This window comes from Pleurodeles waltl, chromosome 3_1 (genome assembly GCF_031143425.1).
Source record: "Pleurodeles waltl isolate 20211129_DDA chromosome 3_1, aPleWal1.hap1.20221129, whole genome shotgun sequence".
Classification (NCBI taxonomy): Eukaryota; Metazoa; Chordata; class Amphibia; order Caudata; family Salamandridae; genus Pleurodeles; species Pleurodeles waltl.
The window spans coordinates 1,794,956,354-1,794,980,007 of record NC_090440.1 but is presented as its reverse complement, the minus strand read 5'-3'; positions in this window follow the sequence as shown (position 1 = coordinate 1,794,980,007).

The window sequence follows — 23,654 nt, the reverse complement described above, 5'->3', positions numbered from 1 at the left end:
CAATCTCCACCCTCCCTCTTGTTCCCACCCACTTGGCCGTAGAAGAGCTGGCATCTCCATGCTGCAGGTACTTCTGCACCTACCCCGTATCCCAGGCTGTACACAGCCAGAAGGCTATAGACCTATTATCGGTATCACTGAAGGCAAGACTACATTTCTGAACGTCATCTAGTGGCTGGCTGGCTAGAACACGTAGATGCTGGCTTACCTGAATGACATTCATGATGCCCTCTTTGGCCTACAGCAATCATTCCTGGGTCTGACCTCCTCATTGGCCTCAGTCTACCACACACCCCAACTTCATGTCCACTCTCCCACCCCTTCCCCTTCCCCATCCCAAATCCCTCAAACCAGCCCTATCCAAAGCCCATGCAAACATATGCATGCACCAACAGCTCCAACTACAAGCAGCACATCCTAACACAACACAGTAAAAACACAAACACAGACACGCACATGCATGCACCACACACACCATCATCACAAGCATAACCACAAGGATTACACCCACAATAACACCCTTAGCACAACCACCAGTACATCCACAGACACAACACCCACCACTACACTAACACCCACAAACCCCACACGCACAACCCCAGTCAGTTCACCCATCACCATACATACATGCACCAGCACAGACACCACACCAACATGTACCACATCCACTACACACACATCCACACACACATACTGGACCCAAATGCCCACACTCACCCACCTAACTGAAAATCAGTAAGAGACACAAATCAAAAGATATAGAACATACATCAGACTCTCAAGCACCCACACGTTCAACACACATAGGCACAACTGACACAGCTACTCCCTCTACCTCTCAACCCAACTCCTTGAAAATCACCATTTTCTAAGGAGAACCTACTTTTTCCCTGGCCCTGCCCCCTTCCAAATCCAAAATCATCCCTCCCAAATATCTTTCCAGCCCTCCAATCTCCCAAACCACCCCTTCCATCTACCAAACCACCCCTTCCAAATTCCAGCTCACCCCTAGCAAACCCAGGTTGTATATTGTAGATGTTTTTTCTAAACACATATTAGTGTTGTACATTTTTGTGAACATATTCATTTTGGTGCAAACATTCATGTTGTTACTGGACACTTGCGCCAAAATTATATATGTTTCTGTTTTTGTGACTGAAGAATTCATGTGGACTTGTTTTGACTTGATGTGTCTATAATATACCATATGCATTACAGAGGGAACCTGGCACTTTTCAATTAAATGGGATCTTATGTTTGTGATATATTGCACACACCAAAGGGACATGTGACCTTCATACATCTCTGCTATGTTTGCAGTTTACCAGTAAAAATTATAGTACATTCTGTGTACACCCACCTGTAGAATGTTGTAATGTAGTTGCTACATTATGATGTTATTGTTTGGTTCAGATTGGGTATACTGTTTCAGCTGATACTTTGGATATTTTAAGGATATTATTGCACACACCTGTGTGAACACATTGCTATTTGTGATTGTTGAGACTTCTGTATAGGTGTCCATTGCCATGAAGGCAGTCCATACCAGTTTGTGGATGCTACTTATATATCGAGGTGTAATCCGATACATTTTCTGACTACAAAATTACACACTTCAGCACTGGGCAGCATTATGGAGGTATGCGCACAAATTATTGAGCCATGTATGAGTCCAGTATTACTATTATGCTACAACTCTAAGAATAACAGGAATGCCTGTGACTTACCTTCTGTTCTGGCGATGATGGGGTTGATTTCAATCTTGGACCTGTCCGAGGAGCAGCGGCATGAGTAGTAACACCGGGTTCATTGTAGCAGGATATGTGGAAGGCATTATAAAGGTAAGTTTCATTCTTATATAGCTCCCAATCTGCCAACTCAGGTGTGGAGATTTAGCCACCACAGTCTCGTTGGCAGGAATGCACAGAATGTGGGTGACATTTTTTGGAGGTGATGGTGGGTCATCAGCAGACTTTTACCTATGCTCTCCCTGACATCTAAATACGGTGGGCGGACAATCACAGCAACGGGTGGGTTTCCAGTTGAAATGTTGACGGCGGGGTCGTTGCCTCCAACACCTAAATGAGGCCCTACGTCTACTAGCTATGAATTGAGATTAGCTAAATAGGTGATTAGACCCCTATTTATAATGTATTAAAATACAATTCATTATTGAATTTGACATTTTAATAAATATTTAGCAAAGTGGCTTTAAAAAGTTATACTTTACCTGCCTGAACCTTCAGTTGGCTAATTGGCATTAGTTTGCTGACAGATATCCCTGTCAGTGCTCCCACTTAATTAGGTACACAAATTACTCACAGAGCAGAGACAGTGGTATGGGCCTTTTCACAGGAAGTCCTAGGTGTGTGGTAGGTGGCAGAGAAAAGCTTGGGAAGAGCAGCTGGGGAGGGTTCATGACCTTCAGTAGCATGAAAGTGACCAGAGTGGACCTGTTCATTCATACTAAAATGTAAAGGGAGACCTGGGGAAGAGAAGCCTTTTGTTCGCTAAACCTTCTGTAGCCAATTTGGCATCATCCCACTGGTCCCAAAAACATTTTGGTGTAGCTGAGGAGAACAGTGCTGCTCCTTTCCCTAAACACATCCCTGGCTGGCATACAAGCTCCTTCAGGGCAGAAAGGTTCTACCATGTTGGATTTGCATCAGACTTCTGTACTATGAGATGTTTACAATAGGACAAACTGGATATGCTGCAAAAGTGGGAAAGATTGCCTCAGGGAACTTTTTTCTCATTGGTTAGGGAGTGTCCAGGAGTTGTCTCCACCCACTGGTTAGTGAAACCTGCAATGCTGACACTCAACCCACAGCTCATGAGAATACTCTGTATCTATGGAAGAATAGAAAAGTACTGTACCTTATGTTTGTCGCGGTGTGGAGACCTAATGGGCTGGGCCTGTTCCCACTTGTACCCAAGGCTGAGGCACTCTAAAGGTCATGTGAGTGACCTCTTATGTGGCTACGGGGACACAACAAGCTTCAGGAGGCCTTTGTCCTGACTTACCTAGGTGACCAAAAGCAATTGGAACTGGATTGGACCATTCTAGTGGTCTCTGCTAGAGTGAGTACTGGCCCTGATGTGCTATTATGGAGATCCTGATAGCTTTAACTGTGACCAAGAGGAGCTGCTCCACAAACTCTGAAAGGTTGGAACTTAGAACATTTTTGGACTTTAAAGACCTTTGGAACATCCTCAAATCCTTGTGGCACGTGTTTGCTTTTGAAGCCACTTCGCAGGATATAGCTTCAGACTTGTCCTGCTGGAAGTTTTTGAGCTCTTTAAAAAAGACTAAGGGCCACATGTTTGAAGATCTGGTTTTGCGACTCGCAAAACCGGATGTACAACAGTGTCAATGACACTGTCTGTGATTCGTAATGGGGTCGCAAATGACCTACCTCATGAATATTCATGAGGTAGCTTGCAATTTGCGACCCCATTGGGAACGTGGGCACTCACAGGGATGGTGGTCTAATGGTGTCAGCAGACCACCATGTCTGTGACTGCTTTTAAATAAAGCTGTATTTTTTTTGTTTAAATGAAGCCCATTTTCCTTAAAGGAAAACGGAATGCATTTCGAAAACAAAAATGAAAAGTTTTCTTTTCATTTTTTCAGAGCAGGAATTTTTTTTTCCGCATGCATTCACAAAGGGGAAGGGGTCTCATGGGGAGCCCTTCCCTTTTGTGAATGTGTAAGCAACAATTTGAAATTGGTGCTAACTGCGATTGTTTTGCAACCGCATTCGCAGTCACAAAACAATCATACCTACCATTTAGATTCAGTATTATAAAGGGACTCCCTTGACACGCCCATTCCGAATACCGAATTGCAGTTTGGGCTTTCCACGTCCCAAAAAGCATTTTTCTAGTTTCATACGGGCCGATTCTGAGAATCGGCCCCTTTGTGACTAACAAAATGCTTCGTACATCAGGCCCTAAGGGCCTTAATATGACATTGACGGTCTGACCACCACATTACGAGGTTGCCATCCCTGCCAGGATCTTTGATCTAGACAGGCTGACAGCGGGTGCAGATTGCAATCATCCAGGGCGACGCTAAAGTTGGCACTGCCCTGCTGATCACAACCTTTTTCTCTGCCAGCATTTTCATGGTGGTACCACCGCCATGAAAAAGCTGGCAGAAAACAGATGCAATGGGCCACAGGACGGACCTTGCACTGCTCATGCCTGTGAAATACCCAGTGCAGGGTCCCCCAGCAACAGAACCTTCTAAATGTGCACTGTCTGCTGTGCAGACAGTGCTTATTTCTAGGGTGCTAGTCCCCCTGCTTGCGGCAGCATTGCCGCTGGCTCAATTATGAGCCAGCGGCAATGCTTCTGCCACTTTCCCACTGGGCTGATCGGTGGAAACCTTGGTTTCCGCCAGTCAGCCCACTGGGAAAGTCACAATGGGGCTGGTGGGGAGGTTGCCAGCAGGGCAGCGACCACCCGATTCGGAGTTTGGTGGATGGGTGTAATTGGTCCCTAATTTTGAAGGTAGAACATATGATTGGGCAAAGGCATGAAAAGAATCCTCCAGATATGAGGAATTTGCCATCTGCAGAATTTTAAATTCTCCTGCTCAAAGCTGTTCTTGCTAAACTCAATGAGCTCAGCTGGACCCTGTCCAAAGGCTATCCATCTTTGTTAGGACTTCAGCTGTTACAACCTGCAATCTTCCTTTGCTGGAGGATTTCGACTTCTATTTCAGAGACTAAGGCGGTCATTCTGACCGCGGCGCACGGCGGTAGCCGCCCGCCATGCGGTCACCGCGATCTGGCCGCACCGCGGTCAAAAGACCGCGGCGGCCATTCTGGCTTTCCCGCTGGGCAGGCGGGCGCCCACCAAAGGAGCGCCCGCCGGCCCAGCGGGAAAGGCCCTGCAACACAGGAGCCGGCGGTGTTGCAGGGGTGCGACGGGTGCAGTTGCACCCGTCGCGATTTTCACTGTCTGCTAAGCAGACAGTGAAAATCATGCTGGGGCCCTGTTAGGGGGCCCCTGCACTGCCCATGCCAGTGGCATGGGCAGTGCAGGGGCCCAGAGGGGCCCCACGACACCCATTCCCGCCATCCTGTTCCTGGCGGTAAAAACCGCCAGAAACAGGATGGCGGGAAGGGGGTCAGAATCTCCATGGCGATGAGATTCAACCCAGCCAGGGGTAATCCGCCGGGAAACCGCCGGATCCCCTTTTCTGACCGCGGCTTTACCGCCGCGGTCAGAATGGGCAGGAAAGCACCGCCAGCCTGTTGGCGGTGCTTTCCTTCGGTCACGGCCCTGGTGGTTTTTACCGCCAGGGTCGGAATGACCCCCTAAATTCTTTGAGTGAGTCAAACCAATTTGTTTTATCCGACCTGAACTCCATCACCGTGCATTGAAATCACTCCTTGGTCCTCGTCAACTGTTAACAGTGACTTCTTTTCTGTATTTTCTAAATTATATTTAGGATTTTTATTGTGCTGGGTTTTGATTTTTTACATGATTTGTTGCCACTAAAGCCTTTACAACTTTTCCGGAGTTAACCCTCCCTGCTCTGTGCCATAGCTACCAAGGGGTTGTGCCCTGGTTTAAGCTATTGAATATGTGCTTTACCTCATCAAGTTTGTGGAATTATTTCTTTTGGTAAAATTCGATCTCCCTTAATCAATAATCCTTTTTCATACAATTAACGATTAACAACAATTTGAACTGGAGTGAATCAGAAATATTACTTACCGACTTCTCTGTTAGTACATAAAGGTAACATATTGGTAAGATGTGTGCAGAAGTAACTTAAAAGTCAATCAAGAACCTTCTTCAAATGTTGCCATGCCTGACTAGTTAATGCTGGAAATTGAAATCAATTTATGTTCACTTTCTGGTACAATGTTTTGATACAAATCAAAATAGGACTTAATACATTGAATCCTTAATTAAAAATGTAATCACAGTTAGGTGAGTTCTGTTAGTAGGGTTGATTCCCGAATGATCAGAAAACTAGCTGTAGAAGATTAAAATATACCTTTGCAGCTCTTATTCCATCATGTTCATTTAATGTTAGAAACTGTGCTTTTTAAGTCCTGTGCACATTTATTTGAATACCAAAGTAGATGGTAGATTGTATCACAACTGTGAGCTTGAAAATGCATATCTAAATGCCATTGATAGTTTTTATCTACGAACATAATAAGCGCATTGTTGCATTTCTACTTTCACTGAAATGTACTTGAGTTATTTGATTTAAATAAGATTGTTATTCGTGTTTACTACCTTGACAGAGGAGTAGGGATCTGGAAATGCATATTGGTTTACTAACCACAGCTGAAATAGTAATCTGACCTTCAGTGTCTTTCGTTTGTTTCTTTTTGCATTTATATAACGATACCTGAAGGTGCTGGTGATAACAACAGAGTGCATCAAAAAGCGCTCGCCGTAGTTACTCTCCTGCAAGAGCCCAGTTGTTTTTTTCATACGATCCATTGTTTGTTTCATACAAGATTCTGGATTTCAGTTGACAAGGAGGCATTGTCTTACCATTTGTGTGGATTCATCTGTGTCAGGGATATTTTATTACTGGTAGGTATAGGCATCCAATAGTAAACTGTTTTAAGGCACTATTAAATGTGTATATTTTTTCTGATGTAGCCGTATTCCATTGTCTATACATATGAAACACGTGGGGTGGGGGGGCCTTCCTGAAGCAATAGGAACATATTAAATCAGTTGATCAATTTTATTTGGTACAGGTACTGCAACTTTCAATATAGACATGTTAATTATAGAATACTAATAAACTCATTGTGACAGTTTAATATAAATCTGTTGTTTTTTGTAGATTGTTTAGTTCCAAAAACATCTTCATAACATTTAGTACGTGCAGTCAGTTAGTCATCACATTTGATCACAGATACATATTTAGGTAGCCCTATACATACATTACAGTAACAAACAAAACACAACTAGGCTTCAAAAAATTATTCTAAGCTAACATAAGAAACACATAGGAATTAAATACATTGACATACTGCATACATTCCCCGCACAACCTAATAAATGTATTCATGATAGAAAATGACACATGAATCACACTGCTAAACAAGCTGAAGGTGCATTTAGTTGTAAATGATGGATTATTCAGCCATCGATGTAATGAGGTTCCATAAGAACTCTGACTGAGTCTGGGAGGGAACACTGTAAGAACCTGACACGGGCAACACTCCAATCACTTCTTACAATTGGAGGTACTTTGCTGTACAGAGCAATGCTGGGGATGACCACAATACCTTTAAACCCTACGAGGACCGAATGGAACTAAGCTATTTCCATAAAACTGAAAATGCTGACTGGACAAGAGCACTAGAAAATCCCCCTACAATATCAACAAATAGGCAACATAAATTAAGATGATACAACGTCTTTATATTCATTTTTACAGGGTGAAAATATTGAATTTCCTCTTAAATAGTACATGCTACATAATGGAATTTGTGCATGGAAGAATATGAGGTTCGCATACTAATATTTCACATATCAGCAACTGTGCTTATCACCTCGCATACGACTTCATAAATTACATTAGTCATGACATGTTCTGTGATATCATTAACAACATCACTCATGACATATGAAAAGTATATCATTAATAATTTCACTGTGCATGGCGAATGCACAAGTTATAGTCACTTGATTTAAATATAAATGTTGAATGTCAGTGTTTTTGAGTTTAAAATGTTACATTTTAGCATTTTAACCTAAGTAACGGCGTTTTCTGGCGGAGGGCACATGGGCTACGCCCAGGGAGTTAAATCGTGACAGATGGTAATTGCAAAAACCATTTAGCATAGTTTGGATTACTTTTCCAAAGTATGCTAAAAGCATTCACTGCATTCACTAGTCCATGTTCTGCAAAACAGATGTCAGGCATTCAGGCAGTTTTAGTTAGACACCTGCTTGGCAGCAAGGAATGTTAAGAAAGCACAAGGGCTGACAAGCTGCCGGCCCGATTCTGCTATAATTGGGGTCCTCTGAGACAAAGCTTCACATTCTGAAGAAGCCCCGGATGTCTAAATTATCAGCCCTGTACTCCTGGGGCTGCTTGTCTATCACCAGCTGCTTTTTAACACCCCTCCCTCTTCAGGTAGACATAGGGGGGTGACTTGAAAAGGGAGGGGCTGCAGAGTTAGCAAGATGCCCTGACGTTGACTGTCATGTGCTCAAAATAGTTACACTGTGTCTCATGTATTCTGTTTAGAGCTTTTCAGCAGAGGCAGTTTAGGAGCTGCAGCTGGGCCTTGCTAGAAGTGCGTGGACTGTCACTGGAACACCGGATGCACTACAAGAGTACTGGGGTGAGTGGTGTTATGTCTCCTTTGCTTTTGGGTTTACTTTCCTTCCCTTTGACTCCTTTCAATCTTCCTCTCTTCCTTCTTCCCTTTCCCACTGTCCATGGCCTGTTGCTCACGCCTTTTCCCGCTATTTTCTCTCCAGAGTCCTTCATTAATTCCAATATGTTAAATTAAATTCTTCACTTTTAAAGTCTCATTCAGTGAGTCTCCTGAGCTGTGAAACCGAGGGAGGGGCGGACAGCTAATCAAGGCGTCCTGCCAGGGTGTACTAAAATTACATGTCACTATTCTTCCTGCACGAACCAAGATTTAATTCTGTAGCTCGCTGGTTACATGCAGACCTCCATAGTGTATTAACGAGTAGACTTTCATAAAGTATTATTGTTAGACCTGACAGCCTTAGGGTGGTCATTCCCCAACTTTTTGCCTTCCTCCCTCCACTTTTCTGACACTGTTTTTGCTGGTTTTAGGACTCTGCACACTTTACCACTGCTAACCACTGCTAAAGTGCACATGCTCTCTCTCTTAAACATGGTAACATTGGTTCACTCCCAAATTGGCATATTTGATTTACTTATAAGTCCCTAGTGAAGTGCACTACATGTGCCCAGGGCCTGAAAATTAAAAGCTACTAGTGGGCCTGCTGCACTGATTCTGCCACCCAAATAAGTAGCCCCTTAACTATGTCTCAGGCCTGCCATTGCAAGGTCTGTGTGTGAAGTTTTACTGCCACTTTGACTTGGCAATTACAAGTATTTGCAAAGCCATAAACTCCCCTTTTTCTACATATGTCACCCCTAAGATAGGCCCTAGGTAACCCATAGGGCGGGTGCTATGAAGGTAAAAGGCAGGACATGTACATATGTGTTTTATATGTCCTGGTAGTGCAAAACTCCTAAATTTGTTTTCCACTACTGTGAGGCCTGCTCCTTTCATAGGCTAGCATTAGGACTGCCCTCATGTACTTTGGTGAATGGTAGATTCTGATTTGAAAGGGGAAACAAGGTCATATTTAGTATGGCCAGAATGGTAATAAAAAATCCTGCTTATTGGTGTGGTTGGATTTTATATTACTATTTTAGAAACACCACTTTTAGAAAATGAGCATTTCTTTGCACTGAAAAACCATCTGTGCCATACAGCCTGTCTCCAATCAACTTCTGGGCTGGGCTTGTTGGCAGCTCCCTTGTGCATTTCACCCAGACAACCACAAACACAGGAGACTCAGTCACACCTGCACTCATCTGCATATTAAATGGGTCTTCCTGGGCTGTAAGGGTGGGTTACCTGACACTTATATTTCAAAGGCTAGTGGCCTGCCATCCCACATGGACTGCCAAACCCCCTTCTGGAACCCTGACAGACAGGACTGTATTGAAAGGGGAATTTGTGCACTTCAAAACCACTCTTTGAAGTCTCCCCTCACTTCAAAGGCATTTTTGGGTATATAAACTGGGTCTATGACCCCTCCAGCTCAGACACTTCTGAACCTACACCTACACCCTGTCAGGAGGAGCTGCCTGGCTGCTCAAAGGACTCATCTGGACTGCTTTGCTGAAAAGGACTGCTGCCCTGCAGTTGCACTGCTACCCTGCTGGCCTCTGACTGTGCTGAGAAGGACTCTGCCTTCCCCAAAAGTGTTCTCCAAGGGCATGGATTGAGCTTGCCTCCTGTTTTCTGAAGTCTCAGGGCCAAAAAAACTTCACCTCATCAGAAAACTCCTTGTGCATTGAAAATCGATGCACCTCCTTCCAGAATCGGCGCAAAGCCTACATTGCAACAGGAAATCGCCACACAGCCGACTGGAATGATGCAGCCTGACTTCCTGAGTATAAATTCGACGCAGTGCCTGCCTTGCGATGAAAAATTCGATGCATTGCCTACCGGATAGACACAACCCTGTGTCTACTTCCAGTCCATCAAGGATTTGTCCCTGCATCGTCCCTGGGCATCAAGATACCCCAAATCCCAGTGAGGATCCAAGACTGTGCACTGAAAAACAACACAAACTCCATGCAGCATGGAAATAAATGTTGCATCGTCGGTGTCGCACCGGAAAATCCAAAGCACACCTAATTTTTCATGCATCTCCCCCTCTGTGGTCTCCATGAGTCATTATTTTTTTACGCAAACCAGGTACTGTGTGTAACAAAGAGACAACTGTTTATGTTTAAGGATTAAAACTCTTAAACATTTCAAAAGTGATATTTCAACTTTTACTTATTGAATCTTTGTCATTTTTACATTATTTTATTCAGATAAATGTTATCTGTTTTTCTAAACCTGTGTGGTTTATTTTTGTGGTGTTTTCACTGTGTTACTGTATGATTTATTGCACAAATACTTTACACATTGCCTTCTAAGTTAAGCCTGACTGCTCAGTGCCAAGCTACCAGAGGGAGGGGAACAGGAGAATATGGATTGTGTGTAACTTACCCTGTCTAGGATTGTGGTCCCTAATTGGACAAGGGTGTACACCTCTGCCAACTACAGACCCCATTTCTAACATTTATATATAATGGTGCCTTTGCCACTGAGTACTAAAAATTTTAAATGTATTGTTCGTTTAAGTTGTGAATTATTATGGAGCTGCCTGAAGATAACATTTACAGAATATTTTGTGGTTTTTGTTAGCAACACCTTTTGTACAACTGATATTCTGAACTCACATGTTTAAAATTGCTTTCATACCTGATAATGAAGTAAATGGAGTTTTGGTGAAATAAAATATTTGGTTACGATCACACAATGTAAGTAGGTTAGCCTTGATTTATCAATATTTTCTGTTTTCACTTAGTACTAGTCAGCCACTAAATGGGTATCTATTTGACTTTCATTATGCTAGGGCTTTGTTTTTAACCTCTTTGTGCAGTTTTTATATATAATTTTTATCTTGCTCAAACTCGACCCAAAGTAATTTAAGGGCTTTCATGAGCATCAGTTACATTACACATTGTCACATTCAAGTGTTTATAGGCACATGTGAGATAATAGGCCTTATTAGGAGTTTGGCATTCTGACTGCAAGACTGCTGCAGTGGTCGCTGTCAAAAGACCGCTATGTTGACGGTCACCCGGACTGCCGTATTACGATTTACACAGCCAGGACCTCCAACACCCAGCCAAAAAAACAACACCACCAGGAATTGGGAGGGTGGAAAATAGGCAGTCTAACCCCAGGCACCTCCAGCCTGTCAACCTACCATTGAACCTACCACAAGTCACAAATCACAATGGCAGTCCTCCAATGGCGGCCTGCACCACAGCAGTCAGCGGTTATTCCAGTACAACACAACACCATATTGGATGGATTTGAAAACAACACAGCTGACACACGTACACACACCCACGCACCTACAAACCACACTATAAAACACACCCCTTCACAAACTACAATCCTGTGCAACTACTGCACCACACACAGATAGAGGCGAGAAACAATACCCAAAACAAAGAATAGTCACTCATCCAACTTTCTCAACCACAAATACCACACCCGCACAATACACCTACCACATACAATGGCACCTCTACATCCTATGTCATAGCCATTGGCTCCTAACCACACAGCACCTGCACCTTATATCTTAACATTTGTCTTCTATCCCACTACCTTGTCAGTTCAAAAACATCTCTGCAGATGACGAGTTAAGAGACATGGTGGATGAAATTATCAGAGTAGAGCCACAGCTCTTCAGATCACAAATCCAGCAGACCACTATGGCTAGGAAAATAGAATGTGGCAAAGGATAGTTGACAGGGTCAGTTCTGTAGGCAGCTACCTTCGCAGAAGGGAGGACATCAGGAAGAGGTGGAATGACCTCAGGGAGAAGGTACATTCCATAGCTGCCAGGCACCAGCTGGCGGTACACAAGACTGGCGGTGTTACCCACCTCCTCCCCCACAGTTCACATCATGGGAGGAGAAGGTCTTGGACACCCTGCATCCAGAGGAACTGACAGGAATACCTGGGGGAGTGGAGTCGGGTAAGTCCATACACAAACAATGTCAACTGAATGTATTTGCATGCATGCTCACTGATCACCATTTGCCAACTTAACTGTCACACCACTCACCACCCCTCTTTGCAACTTTCCAAAGACCCCTGTCTGTCATCTCACATGTGGGGAGAACTCACCTGGGGGCACAGTATCTGGGTGTGGTGTGATTATTGCAAGGACTAATAGCACTACACCTCCCAGCAGGCACTGTTTCAAAATAACCAAAATGACAACTGTGTACCTGTTTATAATAGCCATGCTCAGAAACTTAACAATGTGGAATACTCAAATGAATGGTTCATATGAGTATACACTGTGGGTATAGGACAGGCAATGACACCAATGCAATGGACAGCTGCCTATACAAAACCACGTACCCACTGCTACAACGGTATCCTCCGATACTCTGTTACTTCTACCTCCCATCACCCATAGAACTATAATTACCTAGGGGGGTTGATAATTATATAGTCTGTGGGCATAGGACACCCAATTACAGGAAAGCTAAGGACAGCTGCCACTGGGATACTACTTACACCCTGCTACTACTGTGTCTACTGATACACTCGCCCTTCTGACTCCCATAGAACTGTACTCACCTGGGGAAATCTCATATTTTTGCAGGGTGTTGTACTTGATGAACCTGCCTCATATAGCCAGGTAAAACGGTCAATCCAAATCTGATGTCCACATCAGTGTCAGCATGGCAATGTGCAGCTGTCTGTTAACTTAAACATGCTGTTTACCTAACTGGAAGGTAGCTTGAAACCGATGATGCTTCATTGCTGGGTATGGGTCCATACGCAGACATGCAAGTGCCAAGATACCCAGTCATCCTGTAGCAAGGTGACCTGAAATAAAATCCTCAGATACCCCAAAGGGCAGCACCGAGATATTGAAAGTTGAGGTTCCTGTCACATAACTAACAATTAGGAAAGGATGGCACATGTCACAATACGCCAGTAACAGTCTGTTTTACAACTTCAACAGGTCTACCTGCCACTGGGACATTCAAACCACTCCTGAGACTGACACTTCTCACCTGGGTAAAGACCTCAGTGAGGACACCAATCCTGGCTGTGTGGACACGTACTAAGAATCTGACCCATCTGGGGAACCTGGTCAGATGACTCTGCTCAGCTTCATTTTGCTCTCAACGACTCCTCGTAGCCCTTTTGCATGGACCTCCCGCACTGCCCTGTCAGATAATGTAATCCACCATCGTCAGGCTGCCTGGCGGCGGTAGCCTTGCGGTGGCTGAGGGCCAGCAAAGGCGGCCCTCCCTGTGTTTATTATATGGCGGTTCAGGCCACCATGCCGGTGGTGTTTATTTCTGCTGCCGCAGGCACTGCGGTTTGGACCGCCCGGTTAATGAGCCCCATAGTAACTCAAACTTGGAAAAACATCTAACTATGGTTCTATCCAACAATGCAGTTGCTACCTAGAAAGAAAAAGCAAATATGCATAATAATCAACAGTCTATTTATAATACCTATCCTCAGTGTGGATCAGCAAGCAGTCAATCTTCATCCTCAGGATATCAGTCGATCAGCAAAGATATCAGGATTCAGCATCAAACTTCAGAAAACGCAAAGTCTCTAAGCATTAAAGATTAGCCTGCCTCTTGTAAAGACGCACAAGAAATATTGACCTTACGGTCAGCAAGAAAATGGGCAAAGACGGTGTCTTCTCTCAGTGTAGTAGGGTTATATTAAAACTAGTAAAACCACTTCCCAAATCCCTATCGGTCAGTTAATCGCATGTTCACACTTTGTCCAATAAAACAGAAATTCCAAATCTATGAATTCTACTATTACTCCGTTCACATGTCATTGATTGGTTTGTCCTGCAATGTCCCCATTATCCGGCTGGTCAGGTAACAATATTGTTGCAGCTTCCACTCCTGTCAGTATCTCCATTGCTCTCCTCCTGAGAAAGTCAGTCTCACATACATTACACATAAAATGTTACATTAGTAGGAACAGCATCTTCTAGCAGTTGGTTCTCATGAGAAAACTTCCGTTATGAGCATATTTAAACAATACAATAGAAATCACAGTTTAACTCTCTAGGACAGCCATTTTATTAAACGTTAAGAAATACAGTTTTAACATGAGGCCTGGCAAACTAGGCCAAGACATTTGCTAAGTTAAGGCCTACAATTAATAAAGCTAAAGCAAATTGCATAACCCTTAATATGATGCACTACTACATTAATCTAACAAATGCTCATTATGTCATATTATTAAATCATGGGTAGTACATTTCATTAACATTGGTGGCTACTCTTCGTGATCACATTTTCAAATCTGTGCATTATTTTTCTACGTTATTTTTACTTTCTACAAAAACGTATTACTCATAATACATGAACACTTATTAAGAATTTTTATTAAAACATCTGCGCTAGCAATTGCTAACATGTGTGCACATCCATTTGGGCTATGAGCATGGTACACACCACAAATTCCCCTCAGTCCTATACTGCAGCATGGCTAATAGTTGAAATCGTATTGTCTTAGTATGATCAGCTGTAACTTCCTAGGTGGGTGTAACTTCATACAAAACAGGTAGATCCTCCCTGATGTTTCAGTAAAAAGCTGGGTAGGTTCTAGCACACAGTCCACTATTGTATATCATAGGATATGTCTATGTGAGTGTGTAATGCAGAAATAGGCAAGGCATCCCGATTGAATGTTCCTCATTGATGTGTTGCATCTTTATATGATGCATTTGTGTCCCAACATACACATTACATGATTTGCAGAGATTAACTCTTGTCAGCTGTTGTAGGACTATTTCCCTTGGTAAGTGAGTTATGTACATATCCTTATGTAATGCTACACCACAATTGCCTTAATGCATGTCAAATGCCTATGTGCTTGAGCTACATTTCGACTGTGACACAGTATTGTGTATGAGATGCAAGCATATGACAGCCATTATGATGTTCTCATGCATGAAACCTCTGACAATGGTGTCCTTCTGACACATTTAGTAGGAATAGTAGATAGGCAATGGATGTCCAATCTCAGCAATGGAGCATCATGTGTATACTGCCTTCAATTATCAAACCTCACTGATTACACTTTGTAATATGTCCCTGCTATAGCAATGAATAATCTAACACATGAGGCCAGGCTTTTTGGTATGTCACGTTTGAATTTTTACATAATTGGGGCTGTTGTGCTTGTTCTTATACACTTGTGTATAGTTAGGGATGTGCCCACTGAGTGTTGCTTCCCATCATGGATTGTGTTCCAACCATGTTCATCTTACTGATGTAGGAAGTCTGGGTTAACCCCACTGAAGGATGCCATGCTCACCATGTCTCATTTGTGTGTACTGATGTTTTTCATTCTGCTGACATTAGGTGTATTCCATGTAGTGACAGCACACGCTGTCTCCCTCCTCCTGCGCAATGCTGTTGACAATGTGATACAAAGACCAAGGATACTTTTCTCTTATTGCATTGGGCAGGTGTTAAATGTTGATATGTCATTGATGGTATGTGTCCATGGTGATTCGGATTATCCAATGTCACTTTATGTAGGTATGGCTTGCTTATACCAGGGTTGCCTGTCTTTACTTGTAAATCTATGTAATGGTTTGATAAATGATTTCAGAGTAGTGAGGATGGCATTGAGTCTGGGTCAATCTTTAACTACCTTGGCAATGGAAATCCATTGCATGTCTACTGATTTATTCAATGCATTATATGACACCCGTTATTGGTAGATAGGTCACCTAAGTATGGTTTAGTTACTGTGGTTGTTCTAGATAATCTGTGCTAATGTGATTTTCAATTGGGTAGCTTTGAATGTGTGTCTACCTAATGAATGTGATACACATGCGTTGTTTTGTGCTGTTGCATGATGTTGGCATTTTTAGGGCCCTTCCTACAGGCGGGAGGGGGTCAGTTGTTCTTAGGATATGTTTTGAACATCTTCACTATGGTGGAAGTGTTGTTATGTGTATGTCCTGACCCTACCTCACTACCTGTTTTCAGCATCTGCACCGGTAGGTGAAGGAGATTGGGCACAGCAGAGTGGGGAACTTTTTGGCCACAGGGCCTCCGGTCAAGACACCACAGACCCGAGGGACCCAGTGGTCTGGAGGGTAAGGAGAGTGCCACGGGGGAGACCAGATATTCCACTTCATCTTCTGAATTCTCTTCCAGCGGCTACTCCCCAGGAGTGGCGGACTCATTGGGGACCCCCACTTCTATCACTGCCCTCCCTGTAGCACCCCACCCAGTTGTCTGTACCCGCTCACCCAAGAGGCTGGGCATCGCCTTTGCCCCATGACCCCTGCCCCAGCCCCTGTTAGCCCTGCTATCCTCAGTGAGGAGGCTATTGACCTACTGAGGTCAATCTCTGTATGTCAGACCACATTAGCAATAGCCATCCAGGGACTGGCAAGCCAGATCCAACAGAGCAATGCATTCCTGCAGGGCATTCACGTTGCAATGGCTGGCCAATAGAGATCTTTCCGGGCTCTGGCCTCCACACGGATGCAGCCAGTCACCCCTTGTCTTCCGTTCACCCTCCAAATTCCTCTTCCCAGTCCAAATCCCACCTTCCCCGACCCAGCCAACGCACAGACACATTTGAAATCATCCACCTTAACAGACAAGAGAAGAGCACACAAACACAATCTCCACATGACACTCCACAGGCATGCACACAAACAACCTCTACCTGCAGACACATCAACAGTCACAACCTGCCCTGATACCCTCTCAAGCCCCAGCATCACAGACATGACACCAGGCACACCTACAGACATCACACCAACATTCACTGAACCAGCAACCCCACCATCCTACCCACAGACACCAACCCAGCACACCATCATACATCCACCCTAGTCACCACACTTGCAGACACCACAATCATAGATACTCATACATGCAACACATCCATCCTACCTGCAGTCACCACCCCAACAGACAGCTACCCACCCACCATGGCATCCCTCAGCACCTCCACCCCACCTCAGTCCAAGACACATAAACACCCTCACTCACCCACCCAACAGACACCCCCCACACACAAGCCTACCTCTCACAAACACACATCAAAATATCCACACCTACACGTCATACAACCACTCCCTCACCCTCCACACCCAAACCCCTTTTGATGACCGTCCGCGTGTGTCTAAGAAAGTCTTCCTATGTAATCTTGACCTTTTCCCTACTCCGCCACTATAAAACCCCCAAAAGATCACTCACCCTCCCAAAGGCAATCCCTTCCACCTCTAAGGCCTCCCCTGTCCCCTTACCAGCACCCATGCCCCTCCCCCTTCCAATAAGAAGTTCACCCCTCCCAAGAAGGTTCCCCCTCCCAAACCCAAACCTAAACCCACTACTTCCAAGCCCAAGCCCAACCCCCTCCAACACCACCCCTAATGGCCCTTGATGCCCCTACCTTTGGAGGTTACATGGCAGTCAGGAGTCAAGGTGGGTCACCTGTTTGTGCCTTCGATGCTTATGGCAGAATTGTGGACTAGCCAGTGGCCTTGGGCTATGACGTTTGTCATATCTAGGACATTAAAGCAAACCAGTTCTTGGTATGTTTTTTACATCTTTGTCCTGCATTTGATTCCCTAGGTGTGTGTTTTTCCTGGCTGACATTGGTTGAGTGTAAGTATTTGTGTGTATGCGCTGCTTGCAGATACATATGTGGTGGTTTGATGTATGTGGGTTTGTGTGCAGTGCTGTGGTCCCCCAAGGGATGGGTGTGTGTAGTGTGTTAGGTTTGAATGTGTATCATAAATGGTGTTGTCATGGTATTGTTTTATGTTTGTAGTGGTGTGTGTTTGATGTGGTAATGTTTCATCTGGACATGTATTGTGCATGCCTTGTACCCTAATGTGGGTATTGCGTACATGTGGTGTGCGTTATGGAGTTGTGTCAGTGCAGACCTTAAGTGTGTTGAGTTGTGCTGTTTTGCTTTGCCTTTGTGTGTATGTGACTGTTTAGGTGTGTGTCCCTCAGGGCTGTCTGGTGTTTTGTGTGGTGTCTGGAGTTGTGTATGCTTTGTATACTTCCCCTTCACCCATGTTTATGTGTGTGCAGTACCTTTGTTATTGGTAATGCTTGTCTCTGAGTTGTGAATGTGTCCAGTTTGTGTAGATATGTTTTTGGGGCCTTGTTGTAAATGACATGTGTCCCCGTATGGGCTCCGTCCATGTATGGTCTTGCTGCTGTCATCGCTGCTGTACCGGTCTTGTTGTGGTGTGTTGCTTTGTGTGTTTGGTATGTTTGTGTGTGTGTGTGTTGTTCATGGCCTATTTGATCCTATGTGCTGTGTGTAATGTGTGTTTTGATTAAAGTGTTTTGTGTCAATGATGGCACATGGATGTACATGTGTGTTGTATGTGTGTCCAACACAAAAGGATGATGGACGGAGTGCTGAACATGCAAACACTCACACCAGTCACAGATCTGGGTTTAATCCATTGTTCTTTTGCTTACCATGCCACCCCAGTTTGGACTCAGCCATGTGCAAATCAATCTTGACCCTGTTCCTCATGAGAACAGTCCAGCCTGAACTGCCTAGCCAGGTTCTCCCTGGACCGGAAATAAGCACCCTGGGACCGGTTTCAGGGTATCACCCTTCATCAGCCAGGCTAGCTTGAATCCTGTGGCACAGTGAGCAAGGGACTTGCCACTGCTATAATGTCACTTTAAACTTTGTATTTTCTCGGAATTTCTGAGCTACTTTTTAATGTAAATTAAGATATTTATATTTTTGAAAAAGAAAAAAGAACACTGTTTGCTGCAGGGCTCTACCCTTCCGATGCAGCCCTGCAGCAAACAGTAAAATGCATTGACAGGAGCCACTGTGATGGTGATTCCTGCCAATGTCTTTTTAACCGACCGCCTACTAGACAGTCATTTATAAATCTGACAGGTGGAGTATTCCTGGAAAAGTCATCCACCAGGCCAATGGAGAATACTCCGTCCACTAAAATATAAGTCAAACCCATAATTAATTGCAAGAGTTTTCAGCCAGACTTTATCCATTGGTCTGTTGTTATATCATTTGCATTTTTCTTCTACCCACTACAACAGGCTTCAGGGAGCAATGTGTTAGCCCTTGGGGATTCGTGTTTACTCACTCCTCTCACTTTGCAGTCAGAGAAAGAAAAGTAAATTAAATTATGTAAACATCTTTCTGGGGTACACGGAGTGTGAAAAGAAAGGGTATAGTATGTCATCTTTTGTAACACTCAACAAAATGTAATTACCTGTAAATGAGCTGTACATATTCAGCATTTTGGAAAGCAAAAATGAAGCACATTTGTTTGTAATTCTGAAGTGTGTTGAAATCAAAGTTTTTAATTTACTCAAAGCAAATCAAGACACTTTTTATCTGTGATGCACAAATGATAAATATTAACTGAAACCCAATTTCCCAATTTCCACACATTATGAATTGTGTGCAATATAGTTTTATCACTAAAACTGTACGTCTGTGCAAATTTAATAGAGCTAGGTGGGTCATGAAAGTTTGTCATGCTAAAACGTGGGTTGCAGTCCTAAAACGTTTAGGAAGCACTGGATAGTGTCCATTGGTGCAGCATGTGCTGTGGCATTAAGCCTACTGACCCCTGATTATTTCTGCATTTTATAATACAAACAGCAGACATGGGCCCATTTAATTCCTAGCTTTAGAGCCCACTAAACATTTTCTACGCTATTCACCCATCCCCTGCTCTGAAGTCCGAGTGCAAGATTGCTCGACCTGCCCAGCCCTGCTCTCTGCCAACTCGATGACTATTTCCCGATCTGATTGAGCTCTCATTCTTAATGTTCCTGGAAATCTCCTTTCCCCTCTAGCACTGAACTGTGCCCTGCGTGTACACCACCTTGCACCTCTTAATGGTGAAGGCAGGTGAGTTGCAGGATGGTGGCAGTCTGATTTACACCATTATCTACTCTAGATCATACCATCCATCAACATGCAAGATCAGGTAGTAGTCAAAGGGGAGGTGCGTCAGTTTTTAAACTTTGCCTAAATTAATTGAGCAAAGTATGGACACTTTGACAACCTTCACTAAGAACCAAGGGACAGATTCATCATTATTTCACGCAGTGTAGTTAGCCACTTTGCTGTGCTATGTGAAAGGGAAAGGGCAGGAATGCACCGTATTTAACATAATATGGCTCACTCCTGTCCTTTCCTTGCGCTGGTGCACAATGTGCTGCCTTGCATCAATGCAGGCACTCTTGCACCATGGTGCAGGTAGGAGTGTTTTTTGCAAAGGGAGGGGCATGTTTCTCCACAAAAATAATCCTCAGAGGCATTTTACTCTGTTTAGGTGTGCTACAGAATGCAACACACTTAGAGGAACTAACCAGGAGAAATAAAGATATTTCCCCTCTTTGTGCCTCCATGGGAAGGTGTAGTGTTTTGACACATTCCCAGGTTTACCAGTATTAGTAAATCTAGGAATGTGCCAAAATCGATGGGTGGATGCATGGGAACATATATACTTCACCACCCATGGAATGCCTTTCAGGAGCAGAATAAAGCAAGGCAGCGATTTTACTTCAGATTTATCAATGTACTCAGGGCCATGCGGTTTGATAAATCTGACTTTGTTGCATCCCCCTTACAATCCCTCATGTGGAGTAAGGGCAACGCAACACAATGATCAATATGTCCCCAGGTTTCCTGACCTTATCCCACTATGCATGCTTAGGAAAAGCTTTGTTCACTTCTAAATGCAATGTATTACTCTCCCTCTCGGATTAATGAGAATCCAAATTAAAAGAAAAAATACCTAACAAGTTATATTAATGATAAATAGTGTAAAATCACCACATGTAGTTTTTAAAACGGGGGCAGAAAAGCACATCATATTGAGGGATAAGACAGAAGCGCTTTTTCTAAGGAACTTCCAATCTTTCTTTTAAGAGCTTTCGTGGTAGCTTGGACAATCGTCATACACAAAAAACACTGTGCGCTCCTAGCCTTTCTGCGGTGTGTATTTCCAGATCAAACATAATATACTGCAAGTTCTACATGTACATGGCAGTGACAGTACTTCAGTGAAGTGATCTATTGAAGAAGAGCTGACAAAGCGAAATGAAAATTAAGACCTGGCCATTGACCCGGGTCTTGTGAATGCTCACAATTTATTAGCTAATCCTTCTGTGCTTGAAAATTCAATGATCCAAGAGTGACCCCTAAAAAGAGTCACTTCTAAGGTTAATGTTTTATCAGATAGGTTCCTTATATCATCTGCTGGCTTCTTGACAAGCGAAGCATTTTTGAAGACGGATGGGAAGACAAGTTACTGTAAAAGGTAGTGGAGAATTGAGTTAAAACGGTTGTTTCTGGGATAACTAGAAATACAGTTTGCCAAGATCTCTTAGCATTAAGAATGTCATAACTTTTACTGCAAATGAACTGGAAAATAGATGCATTTCCAAAGGGTAATAGCCCTGACATAACTTTCGAATAAATATAACTAATGTCCTCATTTTTCGTCTAAAGGGAGTGTTTTTCAAAGCAATTTCTTACATAATTACAGAAAAAAAGGAAGACGTTTTGCTTTGAAAAGCGTGCCCATTTTGCTGTGTGTGATTTTACTTGGCAAGGGAAATGCTAAAAAGTAAACAGGCAGACTGTATTGTGCAATAAGCTGCTTAAATAGGTCTCTCATGATAGGAGCATCAACAGGAAAATTCAATACATCATTGAACTTTTGTGCAAAATACTACGTTCCCTAACCAATTGTCAGTTTCTGTTAATTGTACAGGGGCCGCAGTTTAGTTTTACTGAAGGGATCATAATTATCCTTTTACTGAAGGCACGACTTCTGCGATTCCTAGCAGAAAAGCACCTTCTTTTCTCAAGCGGCTGATTGTATTTTCTATGCAAAGCACGGTATTCCTGCTTTCATCTGTGAAGTTTCACATTATAGAACATATACCAAATTACCACCAGCCACTGGAAAAAGGCCAAAGGCCAAATTTTTTATTATTTGTCTTTCTTCCCTTAAGACTATATTATGTACAGTCCCAAGGACACCTCAGACCTTTTCTACTGACAAATCTGACAAATTATCCTCCAGTTCTAAAGAATGATCTTACTACTGTGGAGGTGCTGATGAGTGCTAAAATCAAATATTCAGAGAGAACCCCATTTAGAAGAAAACTTCTAATGTCCACACCAAGGGTTGGTGTAGAGGAGGGTATTGGTAAAGGCACGGAAATGGCATTGCTTCCAAAGACATAAAAATACAATTCAGAGTTACCTTGATGATAGAAATTCTGGCAATAGAGACTTCTGCCAACAGACAAAGCTCTGACGGAAATTATGGCAGACTAATCCATTAATATAAAGATGTTAATCTGCCACCAATTCTGGAAGTGTTACCTCAGTCACTAAAAAGGCTGGTAGATTTTGATGTAACGGTGGGAATGGTCTCCTTAAGTTGGAAACACACCTTAGTACATCAGATTTATGTGGACATTGACACTCTATGACCATTTTAGGGGACATTTTCAGATCAATGTTTGATGGAGAAAATTCCACCATCTCATGCAGGTATTACAGGATTCTAAACCGACCAAGAGTTCTTCAAATGAAAAAGTATTGCTTCTTCCACAAATCAAATAATTTTCCTTTAGCATCTAACGCTAAATAAGGACCTCAAATCTTAATTTAGGGACGGTTTTAACACACAAATCAAGAAATTAGTGTTACTAAGACTTAATTCATAAACTGTATTTCTATTGGATGTCCTCTCTAGAGGCCAGAGCCATACTAATGAATGGTAATCCACTCATCACCACTGGGAGAGTTTCCCTCACAAAACATGCACATCTGAAATGTATCTCAAAACTGGGAGTGTATTGTTAGCGTCTGCATGAAAAACCTTCTTAACACTCTGGGGTGTGGGTGGTCTAGTGGTGATTGGACAAAATATCAAGTTAAAAATATCAGAACACATAGGCCCTCATTACGAATTTGGCGGTCGGACGAGTCAACTGCCAAACTCACAGGGATGAGACCGCCGTCAACCCAGCAGCCTCATCCCCATCGTATTACAATGTTCCCACGGGCTGTCCCGCGGGTACATCTTGTTAAAATGTTTCTGTTAGTCAGCCTGGAGGGAAGAGTGCTGCAGTATTGGCCTTGCATCCCTTAAGGGAGCTGAGGGCAATATGGTAGCACAACAGCACTGTTGCTTTGCAGACAGTTGGCATTCCGAGGGTGCTGGGCAGGATGGTCGCGGGCATTACAGGGCCCCTGCTCTGGCCCCCAGCACTTCCTTTCTGCAAGCCTTTTCAT